At 45.8% G+C, this 15,482-nt stretch overlaps 1 protein-coding gene across 5 annotated transcripts in view; it reads right to left on the reverse strand.

Moving 5' to 3' along the window:
- tox2 (TOX high mobility group box family member 2) overlaps positions 1-15,482 on the reverse strand; it is a 74,362-nt gene that overhangs the window by 57,765 nt on the left and 1,115 nt on the right. The window lies entirely within an intron of this gene.

A 15,482-nucleotide genomic window follows, 5' to 3' on the forward strand; every position in this document is an offset into this window, starting at 1 on the left:
AGATAACCTTTGGCATATAAAGTCGCTGTTTGTCGATCACATCAGCTGCGTGGTGAAACGGTGTTGAGAATGTTGTGAATTTGTGTTTTCAGACGGCTGCTTCACGAAAATGTCTCACATTTGCATGTTCCATGTTCTGAACCTCACCCCACGCTTCCTGTCTGCACTTAAAGTACAGTTTCTGGTTCTCTAATAATAAAAAACATAATGATAAACATTGTTTTAAGGACTGACACACACACAGAATATACCTGCAGGACCAGCGGAGCCGTGAGTCATATTGTTTCTTATAGTCAGGATGATATGTGGAGCTCTCGGGTTGGAAGCTCTGTCCGGAGTCCGATAAGGCCACTGTTTATTGTCTAACTTCCACTGTTGAACCTGAGGAACCCCTGACTCTCACACGCGGTACTTTCCACCCATTACCTCAGTGCGCGTGTACTGTACGTGTGTCCGGCGCGACAGAGCCGCCGTGTGTGTGGCCGCACTTCTCCATCACAAGTGCTGACCTAATTAAAAAGACCTGCCAGCTCTTAATGAGTGAAATCGCGCAGCGGCTCGCTCAGACTGCTGCGTTTAACAGAAAATCTCTTCTCCTGCGTCCGTCTCTAGATAAGTGATCAGTGACCGCGTGTAAAGTCAGCTGGTCCAGACAGGAGGGAGTTAAGTCTCTTATCTCTCCTCCCCAGAAGAAATTCCTACTAGAGGCCTCACTCTGCTGGTTTCCTGCCTTCTTGCCCAATGCCCTATTTTTACTCATCAGCGCTCTAGAATACCAGGGGCAGCTTTTTCCTTGTCACTAACATATTTCCTGCCATTCTCACTCTGACATTTCTCCCCGCCACATGTTTGGCTCGGATCGTTCTCCCTCTTTATGGGTCATAACCTCTCAGTCGGGGCCGTTCTTATTCAAAAGTACCTGTCAGTGTGAGCTCACCTGTCACTCTCATACACTCTGTGTGTTCACACCTGTATTCTATACGTATGACACCGTATTTTCAACAAGTGGAGCCCTACCTGTTCAGCCATTTAATATATGTTTAACAACTTGAAAGTTTACACTATAAGGTTTCTACTTTAGCAAAAGCTGCAGAGCTAAGCTAACGTGGCTAGCACACGCCCCAAGTAGACACATTTGCTTTCAGTTACCCTGTTAAACCTGCCAAAGCTTTTCATAAGGGGGATCGCTAACGAGTCAGGGTAAGATGCTGGAAGGTCCTGGAAGGGAATGCCAAGTCAGAGGATCCTGAGGATACTTGGAAAAGAATTAACGGGCATCGAGTGGATGTCTGCAGAGAGGATCGCTCCGGGCGGCGTTCATGCTATTCACGACCATGCAGGTGGATCAGCGCTGTTACCGGTGAGGGAGGAGGATGCAGTATCTAACATTTCGAGTCGTGACATTTCAGATGAAGAGCTTGGCCTCGGGTTCACAGCAATAATCACTGTGGCGAGCAGTTTTCAGCGGACCATCGATAACGGGCACCTGTGCTCCCACTGTCTCTTGTATCGCTCCTCTTTGTCCCTTCATGGGAACACAGATGAATATCAATATTATTCCCCACTTGGAGGTAAATGGCACTGAATGGTTGCCAAGCTGCCAGAGGGGGAGACGGTTGAGCTGAACTAAAAAGGCTATTCTCCATTTTATCTCCCCCTAAATGCGTATTTGTGCATGTGCAAGGTTGCGTCACCTGACGCGCGGCAAATACTGCGGAGTCTTGAGCAGAATGCAAAGACAGTAATCAGACCATAAATCAAAAATCACTCAGCTGCAGTCCGGCCCACGTTCTCTCCCTGATGCTGCTTTTCCTCTTTTATTTGCATTTCTCCTCCTTGCAAATGTCACCATTTAGCATCATATGTTTGGGATGTACGTATGTGTGTCGAAATTAGCTTCAAAACAAGCCATTTTGGAACTTTAATCCAATCAGATTCACCCAGACGCCAGCTTTCCATGCAAACAGTCACTAGCTGGTCCGCGGCTGTGTAGATGCAATGAGAATCCCAGACCCGTGAATGTGGCTCCCTGATGCCGTCCACAAAAGTGGGGGTTAATTGTTTTGCACCACGCTCGACAAACGTGATGGAACATAAATGAGAGGCATCAATCGGCAAACACCTTTCAGCAGCAGAAACAGCTGACACGGGCAGGCAACCATCCCAAAAATATCTCCGGCTGCCTCCCTCCCGGACGCGGAGCAGAAGACCGAGCCGAGACAAAGACGTCGTCATCGCACGGGATGAATCATTTGCGGTGAAAAATTGCTCATTCTGCTGTCGCGGCCTATTTGGAATATTAAAGAATTCACCTGCTTCCGGTGGCAGATGACAATAAATGCTAATTAGCTGCTGATGCTCGTGATGTGCTGGTCACAGTAAATTACTAGCCGGACACATTTGTTAAAGCCAGACACCAAACGCCAGACTAATTCCTAGTTCATTTATAAAATACTACTCTCTTCACCTGTGCTGGAGGCCTTTTTTCTCTCTGCTAAACCCCTTTTGGGTCTAAGGCAGCTGGAGGCCGGGCAGGGCCCTATGTCAGGTTTTGGGAGTTTGGTACCTTGCTCAAAGGTACATTGGTGGTGTTCTGGCACCTTTGCTTCTCAGCACCCCACCGCTTCCTTCCTGTCTTTGCTCAACACTTATAGCGCCACCTACTGCACTGGAATGTGTAGGCTTCTTAAATAACTAAAAAGCTATTGTTGTTCAACATAAGAGTAGAAATCAATCCAATAATAATAAACCGGCCAGATCTTTCTCGTGCATCCTTGCATGTTTTCATTCAACACAAATTTTGCATTTTTCAGTAGGTGCTGGGGAAAGTTTCGGTCGACTTTTTGGATAGAAGAAAAGAAAACTCTGTGTTTCACTTAAACTACGAGGGATTTTCCCTGAAGTCATCTCCTTCTAGCGACACCCCTGCACACGAGACACATATATGTTGCATTCCATGACACGTGCATGCTGCCACTGTCTCGGGAGGCCCCGGGGAGCTGTAATAACGGGGGTGGGGAGCCCATATAAGATGTGTAGGGGAGGCGTGGCCCTGGGGGCGGCGGGTGTTTCCTCCTTATCTGGCCGAGATTGTTGCTCAGAACGCATTCAAAGGTCACATGATCAGGACTCATCGGTCAAAGGAAGAACCATAGGAAACGACCGTTCACAGCGGAAAAGACGCCACCGCCGGTACGCCACGGCGGTCCGAGACAACCAGACCTGTCCAACGGAGCCGCAGGGTCGAGCTTTGTATAAACAAATGCTTGGATTCATAATGAGAGCGGGGAATGAGCCAAGGAGGGTGCAGTGAAATCCCCCAGGGCTGAGGAAATTATTCAGAATAGAGATGGGGGAGTGTGTGTGTGTGTGTGTGTGTGTGTGTGTGTGGGAGGGGGGGGTACAATTCATAACAATATTGGAAAGGGAATTTTCTTTCTTCCGTGTTGTGAAATCCATGCTTTTAAATGTAAAACCAGCTCCACATATTGAGTGGCTTACTTCAATAAGGATTGAAAAGCATCTGCATGCAGGTGTATTCCTGGCATTTTATGCTCTATGGTAATTATTAAGAGAAAAAAACAAACAAACTTCAGATCTGCAATCTCCAAAACCTACAATCATTTTACTTTATTTGACACTCATTCAGTCCTGCGAGGTAATTGTTTTGTTTTGGCCGTAATTAAATCAGCTTCTGGAAAACATGCTGCAAGCTCACCTGTCAGTTACTAGAGAAAATGCATTTTTAATCACAGAACATTACGTTGATAACTCAATAAATCTGCAGTGGACGGAGCATCTGAGCACGTCATCCAAGCCACTCAGTCGCCCTGCAAAGCTAATGCAGGCTCAGCCAGAGAGAGAGAGAGAGAGAGAGAGAGAGAGAGAGAGAGAGAGAGAGAGAGAGAGAGAGAGAGAGAGAGAGAGAGAGAGAGAGAGAGAGAGAGAGAGAGAGAGAGAGAGAGAGAGAGAGAGAGAGAGAGAGAGAGAGATAGAACAAAAGGAGGTTTAGAGGCGGAAGATGTGAAAGAGGGCTGCACAGAGCGACGAAATCTCCTTGCAGACGTTGGCACTGAGAGGGGCTCAGTGTCTCACCTCTCTGGGTTATTAACTCTTAATCCCAAATTAGCTCGTTTGTCACCTCGTTGTCGGACATGAGACCTACTTACGCCTCACGCTTTGTTGCTCAGGAGGAGGCGGCAGCTGCCAAATACGCCAAACGAGCAACCTTAAAACTGTAAAGGGGCGTCGTAAACGCACGCAGCACCCAAGTGCGATGCGAGCGCGACTGCGAATGAATGCTAATGTTCCAAGTCCTGACAAAGAGCTGTTCAGAGCAAGGAGAAACGCAGAGAGGTTTTCAGGAGATTTTAATACGGGAGCAGCTGAAAGGTCAAACCCTGACTTGTGCATTTCAGCCAATTACTTTCCAGGAGATGCCGCGCTTTCAGAGTGATAAACAAGGCTGGACGGCTGTGATCAAACTGGGAACCAAGTGCTTTCGTCACTTACCATTTAAAAATAGATGCAGGTCTTTTAATATTGTACCAACAAAGGCATCACCTTTTCTTTAAACTGCCAACACCTCACGCGAAGCCTCTTTGAGAACAGAGGGGGCGCGATCATAGAGGCCTTGTTTTCTTAGATAGTTTTTGCTTCATCGCCTCGGCGAGGGTGCAATCGGTGACACCCGCGCTGCACAACAGGACAGCCGGGTCGGCCCAACAGGACAGCCGGGTCGGCCCAACAGGACCTTGCCTCAGCACGGGCCTTCATGCTAACGTGCGGTGTAAGCGGGCAGAACTGCTCGCCACACCTTCGACACTGCGTTGCATCCCTAAGCCGAGTCCTCCATCTCCACATATTTACTCACACCTTATCGCATTTGGCGAGGCAATTAGGGAAATGTCTTTACTCGGATGTGAACATATGCTTAACAGGCATTTGAATACAAATCTGGCACGCGACGTGCAGCCTGGAGGTATCCCGGCGCGTGTCTGTTTGCAGTAGATCTGCCGCTCCATTGAGGAGACCGAGCTTTTTGATTCACTTAGCAGCCTCTGTCCAACATATGCATGTTGGATTAAGCCTGGAAATTAAAACTGTGCAGCGTAAGCAGACGCGCTAACTTAATCGCTAATTAGCGATGAATCGGTCGGCCTTTCTAATGAGCTCATCAGCACCTCCCTCACTTAATAGATCTAAATTCATCGTCTGCTTCCTCAAACCGTCATTACGCAGCGGCATCGTTTAGGCCCAAAAGGTGAAAATGTGTTCCCTGAGGACGCTCAGGATTTTGTAGTTTTCTGTCTCAACTGTGCAGCTCACACTAAAATAGCCCGCGGAGAGGCTAAGTTGATTTGACAGGACACGTACAAGGAAAAGCTATTATAACGCCATGCCAGGCTGATTTTGTAAGAACAGCTCGACTGGGCAGCTCGATCCATTTGCAGATCAGGGCGCTGTGCATCAGAGGGAGCAGAGGGTCGGGGCGCTTTTTTTTCACCACTTCACAGCAAACACAACAAGCCACAGCTCTGACTTAATATCTGCTCATTCCACTTCCCTTCTATCCCCCATTTCTCTCATAATACAATTGTTAGGGCGTTTTCACGCTGCAGTGACTGCTGGCGTCGGAAATAGCTGATATTATTTGACTCTTAAAAATGCAAAATGAAAAGAAAAACAACCAACCCCAAAAATAAGTGAACACAACCCTGGAAGTCCTCTTCAGACAAATCCGGAGAGGTTATTTTATTCGCTTTTCTTCTTTTGAAAAAGAAGTCGATCAATTTGCAAAACCGAAAACCAGCCGCAAACGCTGAATCACATTGAGCTAAAGGAAAAAAAGCAGATTACAGATTATTTCTGATAAGCACGTGTGATTTCTTTAAAACGCTGCAAAGAAAAAAAATAGCATTATTTGGTCTTAAAACATAATCCCCCCCACCCACCCAAAACAGACAAATGATGAAGCTAGCAGAGGCTGCGTGCATCAGAAAGACGGCCCTGGAGCTTCACTATGGCACCGAGAAACACTCGCCGGCGGAGTGTTTCAAAGTCATAACACATCCGTTCAGAGAGTACTGGACACGTTTGACTAGAAAGAGCTGGTTCTCTAATTTAAACCTTAAAAAAGAAAAAGGTATGGCTTAAGCATATGTATAGATGTCACAGATGATATATGTTTAGGTGTTCACAATATATTCAGCTCAAGCTTTAGCGGTTTAGGATTTTGAAAACCTCAATGTAAAAACTAGAGCAGCATGTATGTGAGCAACATATCCAGACAATGGTGAAAAGCTATTTTTAGAGTTCTGGGTGGTCTCGCTTCAATTCTGTCACGTTCCAGTGAAGTACGTCGCAGGGCCTCGTAAGTCATTATTACAAAGTCCCCCCACCCCCCCTCTCTGCCATTGTCTTGTGGTTCCTGATATCACAGAGGCAGTGAAATGAAGGCAACACCAATTTACAGTTTATAACTAAACCACACATCAATAAAAAGAAAGAAGAGGGGGGAAAAAAGCAGATTACAGTAAACCTACGGTTCAAAAGCTGCATACCTTTGAAATGTCAGAGGGGAAACCACAATGGATAACTCATCTCAAAACTCATTTCAACTGCACGGTGCACGCTGTATTACAAATATTCAACAGCCTGCTCTTCCCTCCAGGTATTTTTCAGGCAAACACGCTATACATTTTCATTTGCGATGAGGGGAGGGGGGAAAAAAATGGAATGTGTTTTTCCCCCCGCTGGCAAGCAGCCAAACCACTTTAATTACATTCCAAATGGGTGCAATCTCCACATAGCAACCAGCCCAGTGTTGTGTTTCTGAAACTTCCACAGCCGGCCTGACTTTCTCTGAGCAAATGAAATCTTCCCCCATCAGCAGAAAGAGGCCGAACCGAAAGGAGAGACGAGCAGCGAGGATTGTTACAGTAATGATGGAATTACAAGCATCAGAATAAGATATGATAGCAGCTCTGAATGTAATATTTCTGATTCCTGCACCTGGTTTAGCTTTTATAGAACAATCAATTTCAAATAAAATGATGATATTCAGCAGTAACTGAGGATTCTACCTGCGAGCTGTGCACAGTTATTAACAATCTATTAATTATTTCCTATTTAAAATGGCACAGCAGAGGGGCGCTTCAGTAAAAGTGCAGTTTAAAAGTGCGCCAATAATCCCGACCAAAAAAGATCTTTTTCTGCTTCTGATTTGACTCTGATAAACATCTCAGCTCTCATCGGGAAGCAAAGACACTGCGAGCTTGAGAAGATGGGTTTCAAGCGAGGACTCGAGCTGTGTGGAAGTGGTTCGAATATAAAACGTGCACAGCAAACCGCAGCGAGCGCAAGAAAAACTGCAACACAAAAGAGGAAAACAAAACCAATACGGTGCGAGCGTCTCGAGTAGGCGCGGCTGGAAGGCAGGCAAATGTCACGAGGGGTTAGCGTGCTTTTATGTGACACCTTGAATATTTTCATGCAACAATTTCCGACTACTTTCTGTACGGTGACTCGAGAGCGGCGGGGTCAGATGGCCTTCGGCTGCAGCTGCACCTCACGGGCCAATCAACATGCTGAGGCCTGCAGCTCTGACCTGAAACTGCTTTAATCAATATAAGGAGCACCGTTAAACATTTTACTGCAACTGTAGTATAAAAGTTCCCAGAGAGAAGAGCATTCGCGGAATGTTTCAAAGAGAAAAAGGGGGGGGGGGGGGGGGAAGAGGAGCGATGTCACAACACATCAGGAGTGCAGCGAGATTAAGTGTTTTTAATTGTTGCCGTTATCTCGGGGTCGTCGCTGTAAATGAAGGGTTCCCAGAAACTATCAACGGACGGCGGAGGGAGTTCCTGGAGGGTGAGATAAAGCTCCACTGAAAATATCATGAACAAAGCCTAAAACTGCCAGAGGTGGTTTACTAGACTGAGGCAAACGAAGGCCTGGGGGAACGCTGTGGAGAGGGCCCCCTCCCCACTTCTCTCTCTCTCTCTCTCTCTCACACACACACACACACACACACACACACATGTTGCGTGCCTACCGTATACTTCAAGGATCTTGATGCTGACTTCCTGCTTCTCCTTTATACGGCCCCTAACCTTAATTCTTACCTGATCCCCAAACTAAAGCTTTAAGTTGTGAAGCTTTCATTACAGACGCCACAATGTCAGTCAAATAGCAGCGACCAACACACACCGGCAACCTCATAGGAGTCGGAAAACACACACGCACACACAAACACACATTTGGCCGAGGAGACCCAACGCTCGGGAGAGGACGAATCCTCAGAGACCCGACTCGTCCAGAGTAACCAAACCTGAACCGTTGGTAAGATTTAATCCTCATTTCATTTTATAAACTCACATTCGCTGCGTCTTGGCGAAGGGAACGTCCCCGCCACGCTGATTGTGCGTCTTTAAAAGCCGACACAAACACATTTGGTCGGATGCTCATACATTAATCCCTGCAGCAGTGGCCGCAAGAAGACAACAGCAACTCTGTGGTCTGAGCGTTCACACACGTGTGTTTATGCCGTCGGTACGCTTGACTCTCGGTGACGTCAGGAGAAGGCGCATTTGCACCTGTGAGAAAGTGTTTGCACGGTAACCCAGGCAGTGTGGGCCCGAACAGGCCGACTCCAGCTCAGTTTGCAGAGGACATGCCTCAGGAATCGCTAACCTCTCCTAATACAGCCCACAGCTGCATTCCTCTGCCGCGTGGACATTGTGTTTATTGCTGTTTCATACATTCATCACGCTCACTAATAACCTGAACAAATTCCATGCTTTTTGTGGATCTAAAACTTTCAAATCGAATACATCTGAACTTTACATCTTGTTCCTGTCTGCTGTATCTGTAGGACTGTTCTACCAGGTTCTGGTGTGACAGCAGCATAAAGTGGAGCCTTAAGTTGGAGGAGGGCCTTATTTCACTGCTACACTCAGCCACCAGAGGGAGACAAAGAGACAACTTAACAAGTTATACAAACAAACTAAACCAGCAGTTTAGTTAACAGTCTTCTGGCTGGATTTGGATGGCCAGTTGGCACCTACATATCTTGACAATCCAATTTGTGCGCCATTGTTTCCAGAAGATAAATTTGCCAATTGTACTGTAGTGGTGCCTTCCTGTAGCGTATCCATCAAGCACGGCCTATAAGTCCCTGCGGTGAATTCACTCTTCGTTAGTCCGGAGAGGTCGAGTGTTGGTGTTCCATGTGGAGTCTGGCTAACCAATGTACATCTCACCGGTAGTTCCTACGGTAACTGTTAACTCTGAGCTTAATTCGCCACCTGAAGTTGCATTTCCATGTTTATTCTCATTCCTGCAGAAACAGTGGAGAAGGTACTTTGCGAAAAAGAGTCTCAGAAGTCTGGTTTTGTTTTGCACGCTCTCATATCATCAATCACCCTATAAACACCAATGACAGTAGATTTGGACAGCTCATTTCCTCCACCCACGGCCTGGGACACAGTCAGAAAGATGATGTTTAATAATATCTGAATGCAGAACATGCAGAAAAGAATCCGTGTGACTCGGAACTGGGAAAGTTCGCCGCTGCTCTTGGGCCACACCGGGTGAATCTCAAACTTCTCCGTGACCTGTCAGGTTGGCTAAAAAAACTCTCCCACACCGCCACCCTATCTCCTTGGTGTTTCATTTCCTGCTCCGAGGCTAAACAAGAGTCTCACGGCGGTCCACAGATCACGATCATACCAAAACACAGGTTGTAATATAGCGCTCAGCCACAGATGAAATGAAAAACAAATTGCCAGATGAACCGGGGGGACCTTCGTGGAGCGGGGGGGGGGGGGGGTGAAAGTCAGAGATGATCAGCTCCGTCTGTGAGTACGTCAAATTTCGATATGGTGTTCTTGTACGATGATTAGGTTAATTTATGGAGCAACGGCTGCTTTAAACAAATCTGCCAAGGCCAATAATTGCGCTCATGATCTCGGGCGTCGAGAACAATCACTGCGTGGGCTGTTTGTTTTGCCATGAAATAAGGCAATTATCCTAATGAAGATCAGCTTTCTTGTCGAGCGGAATTATGACAGAAAAATGCGTTCGATTTGTCGTGCCGAAGATCTGAAGCTGAATGATTAAATAGCAAATATATATATATAAATATGCCTTGCAGACGCGTAGCTGAGGTCCGCACCGAAAGAAATCGCTGCAATCTTGCTTAAAAATCAGACCAGAATCTCTTAGGAGAACCGAAACACTCCGGTTTTATTTTTAAAACAGAAACACTCTTCTAGAGGGACGTTCAGCCCAGACAAGCTTGCACGGTTAATATTGGTTTGTTTTTTGGTTGGTTTTTTTGGGGTTTTTTGCAATGCTGCTGTGTTTCCTGTAAAGGCTCATTGCAAAAGCTAAACACAACCTCTCAGTGCTGCTGTAACTCATTAATAAACTAATGCCGAGCAGATGGAGCAGAGGATAAATCAGAGAAGGGGTTAATAGAAATCTTTCTTTGTTTTTCTTCCACCCACGCCTTCATTTGTGAAATCCATCAATCAGTGTTTTACGCAGTTCGAGTTGAAGCCGCACCAAATGCACTGAAACAATAAACGCCTGGACCTGAACACATCTGGTGGCAAGGCTGACTCTGGCTGCCGTGTCATCGGACTGACATTAGAGGCTCAGTGGCAGAGTGAAAAATCATCCCGGGTAAGAAAGAAATCTCCCTCCATTTCGGCTCTTTTTCTTCTTCACACGCCACCCAAACCCTGGCAGCAAGACCACCCAGACAGACAGACGGACACATGGACAGAGTGGGCTTCTGAGGAACCAGCGACCTCGCGGGGTGAGGACAGTTTGAAGCCTCTTGACACACTGAACTCCTTCACACAGGTCCGGGGGGGAGGTGGAGCATGGGTGAGGGCAGCAGGACTGCAGCCTTTGAGTTTAGGGCCGGTGACGATAATTAGGGTTAATGCGGTTTAATGAGGGCCACGAGTCAGGCCAGGGCCAGAGTCGCCGCACTTCTCCATCAGTGTCAAAACTGGAATTTTCCTGACATCTTGAGACGCCTGTTACGGTTTTATCAGCAGGCCTGAGAACCTGCTGTCCTGATTTCCTTAAGAAAACCAAACTTCTGGCTGATGCGTGATGGCAGCATGCGAGCGATTTGGACAGCAGCAGCTTGTGACAAAAGGACACTTGACATAAAGCTATGTCAAGACTAAATTCCTGGAAACGAACACAATCAATGGTGGCTATAAATAGCCCGTTTCTATGGGCCTACTGTAGAAGGTGATTAAGTAGCTAACCAGGCGGTGTAAGCTATACTATCTATTTCCATCTATTCATGACTTACGACCCTCTTAACTTCTCTAGTAGCTGTGACTCATGTCTGGTGTAGATTATGAAGTAGCCTACAGAAATCAGCACAGGGACAGTCTGAATCAGGCTTTCTCACCTCACATATTAAAAATTAAGTTAAAGGTGCTAAATTGCTGCTTTGGACATTAGTGTACCAAAGAGAATTGGTACGTTTGCATATGGACAGCAGGGTCATGTCTATTCCAATATTTGCAACTTTGCAGGGAATAATTTGCATATTTTACTTCAAAGAAAGCTCCTGTCTTCTTTTGGTAAAGGTTTCTTGTTCCACAAAGCTTCCAGATGCATCCTAAATGTTGCAATACCGTCAATAACAGCAGGGGGCAGTGTTGAGCCCTGGGAGCGACAGTTCAAGCAAGATTAGGGCAACACAACAAAGAAGAATAGGTGGGGGGTGGTCTGTCCTGGTACAGGTGCAGAGAAGAGTGGAAGCTTCTGGAAGGGGCAAGAATACTGTTTAAATAATGTATTTATCATCAGACATAACTCTAGCATATGTTAGCCTTAGCTGGCTGCATCTAGTCACATTCGAGAGGATACAAAAATAAGAATAACCTCTAAAAACACTAACATCATGTTCACTTGCCTGTCAGTAGCTATTAACTGTGCACATTCTTATCATTCCTATAACAGTTACAAGATCATTTTAAATGGATATTACCTTACAGAAACCAATCAAATCAATCTTTCCAAAGCATCTTTCGTTATGATAGCAGGATGCGCAGACATATAAAATTAGTGGGTCTCTAGTTGTCCTATGTGCGTCTGTTTAACATGAATTTAAATAAGTCGGCCTTGTTTCTACCCAGAACTTGCCAGGGATGATCTGATTAGAAAAAAGGGTCCTCCTGTATTCTTCTCACTACAGAATCTAATCCTCAAGTAACGCTGTAGCCACTTATCATAAACAAAGACACAATCAGTCCCGGCTGATCCTGCTTCCCTCGGTAACCTTTTGACATTGCTGCTGGGAAGGTAACTGAGAGACAAAGGGACAGGGAAGGGAAGGGAAAAAAAGAAAAAAAAATCACTAGTTAGAGATGGTCCGAATAAGACTCATCCAAATGTTTATTTAGTTCACTCTTGCTAGCTTCCTGAGGAAACATTAGCATTCCTCTCTAAAGACTATGTTCCCCCCCAACTTCACTGGAACGGGGTCGTAGCCAGGCATGGGTTAACATTTCCCCGTTGAGAAAAGTTGGGATACTGCAACTTGGACTGGCCAGTCAGCGGAATGTTATGAATGGGCACAATGAAAAAGCCCGAGTCTGCGCTGTCCGCCCGAGAATGCCTCCATGTAATTAACTTTTCTCTGTGCAGAATAAGATGCTGCCGGAATAACTCCTTCTTCCCCTGCATCCACTGCAGCCATGCTTGAAAGGAGCAAAGAGAAATCAAACACACTGAGAATTCAGCATGGACGGTGATTTTTTCCCTTTTTTTTGGCGTGTACTTTGAAGCACACCATGACTAATGTGGCGATTCGGATGGTGGTGGAAGAGGAATAGACCACTCTGCAAAAGCCGGCCTCGTTGCTCTTGGGTGGACGGCAGCTTGTTGTTGCACATGTCTGAGGATACAGGCTTTAACACAGCTTTGGCACAGCAGAGTATGTGATAACACCTGAATTAATATACTAGAGAAGTAAGGGTTATAGTGTTAAACAAGCCTCCTACATACAAAAACAGCAGTGGTTTGCTCTGGTTACAGCTCCTGTAATAGCACTGCATGGAGCGTTTGCTCTGCAGCGAGTGCATTAAAAAGGCTTCTACGTATATAAATAACGTACAGTTGCTTGGAACTGGACCGCAGCCATGTAAAGAATAACATCTGCTAACCACTGGATTATAAACCTGCACTATAACTACGGTATAATTACACAAGAGCCTCTCTCTCGGGCACCGTGCTGTTAGAGGGAAGAGGGATGTGGAGAAAGTGGAACAGCTACAGTAATCTATCCAACTTCATTTCAGCAGAGTGATTTTGCCCTGGGGCACGCACAAGTCATAATGCATTTGACAAATAGTCTCCTGCTAAAACAGGCATTTGCAAAGAAGTGGCCTTCAGCGCTGGTGTACACAGCTGAGTGTGCGCTGAACAAACAAGCCTCCCACTCAGCCAGGAAAGATACAGGGAGGCTTCAAAAAGATTAGGAGAAATCTTGGGTGAAAAGTAAAGATGACTCACGGTGATTGTGCAAGCGCAGGACAATGCAGGCTGGACGGAGTTGAGAAGAGCAACGGAGCTGTGGGGGTTACAGCCGAATACAAATTGACTTTTTTTTCCCTTTCCCGGTGGAGGAATTTACACACCGTTGGGTTTTTTGTGTCGACCTTAACGGTGCCGATTATGGGGGGGGGTTGCATTTTTGCTCATAACATTTGAGATGTGGACCATTGTCTGCTTTCAAAGGTCAAGTGTAGACACAGATCCAAGGTAGTGACTCATCCTGTCAGTGTCATCCGCTCCTCGATCAACCCATCAATCAATCAATCACCAATCGCTCAAGCCGCTGAATGTGGCCAATCAGCACAAGCCAGTTTCAGCTTTCACTGCCTTTACAATTGCTCAATTATTAACCCTTTCATTATGAAAACAGAGCAAATACAGGTCATGTGATCCACACACCCCATTATTCCAACAAAGCTTAAGTTTCCACCACTGGACCAGGAAGGGATCCTGAATTTGTGTAAAGTTCCTGCCTAAAACCTTTACATTGTGATTAAATAGCCCCACAACATACCTTTAAAAAGGGGGGAAATGATTTAAAAGCTCCTATTTGTGGTTGGCACAGAGTGAATTTAAAAAAGAATGCTGCCATGAAGAGAAAGTGCCATTAAAAATGTCAGCAGAGGCTTGGTCCTTATTCAACAGATGGGTGCAGCAACGCTGAGGCTTTGGTTTGCATCTGACTCACAGTTGTTACTTCTGTGATGGCAATTACGATCACCAGAGATCATCAACATCCCCTTTTAGATGTGGACTGATGTACATGATTGCACTTTACAGGGAAATTCATTTAAATCGGGGTTTCTTTGAAGGGTGTTACAGCAAGAACTGAAGAAGCGAGAGAGAATGTGTGAATCCACCCTCTGCAGGAGAGCGTGGGAGCGTCATGTATACATACAGGTGAGTGTGAGTGTGAGCAGGAGGGATTAACAACTCAAATATTGTCCTGTGCTGTACTGTTTCACTTTGTCATCAGAAAATGATCTGCTGGCCTCACTCCAGGTGCAAAGGCAAGCAAACGCATCTGAATGGCTGCATATGCTTCATTTAAATCCAAACAATCTGTTTAGTTTTACCTCGGTTGCATGATGACAATAATAATCATGGCAATAATGATACTAATGCTAATAATCAATAGGGCTTTTTCTATCTTGACGGTTATCATTTTAAAAATGTGACGGTTTTTTTTTTCTTTCCAAATCACTAAAAGAAACACGGCGAACAAATGTGACCCACTGAAAAGGTCAGGATTGCACAACCTGATGTAACAATATTTGACACCAAGATTATTGACTTTGTGGTTGTTTCCTTAACACTGATGGTTTTCGGGGTTGGTTCTACAACAGTACGCACAACAATTTACGCACACACAAAGGGGCTCCGGCAAGTGCGCCGCGTAATCTTTTTTTTGCCAAAGCTGAATGCAAAGTTTTCCTTATTAAATATTAAACTAAATGTTTCTAAATCGTTTCTTTGGGATTCTTCAATGATTTACGGGAACGCCGTTGCATATATGCCGGAGAACGCTGACGGAGGTTTGAATTGGCAGTTTTGTGGTTCATTTGCGAGTTTTGTGAAATGGAGCATCACAAAGAGCTCCAACATATACCGGTAGATGCAATCCTGATGTTTGCGCGTACACATGTGGGATAGTGGCGTATTTCCGCGTTCAGAGCGGCCAGGATGGATCAAAACTCGGGGCAGTTCTGCTCTCCGTGTGGATTTCTCCGTCTCGAAACGCACAAATTTGCGCACAAAGATGGGGATCTGGTGAGTAATTCCAGGAGAAAGTGCTGCGCTCTGGACCGGTTTAGTTTTACTCTCCGAGCATCACGCTGTCAAATCCCACCAAACCCTGGAGCAGGTGCACCAGCAGCGACGCAACAAAG

Source organism: Takifugu rubripes, chromosome 19 (assembly GCF_901000725.2).
Source record: "Takifugu rubripes chromosome 19, fTakRub1.2, whole genome shotgun sequence".
NCBI lineage: Eukaryota > Metazoa > Chordata > Actinopteri > Tetraodontiformes > Tetraodontidae > Takifugu > Takifugu rubripes.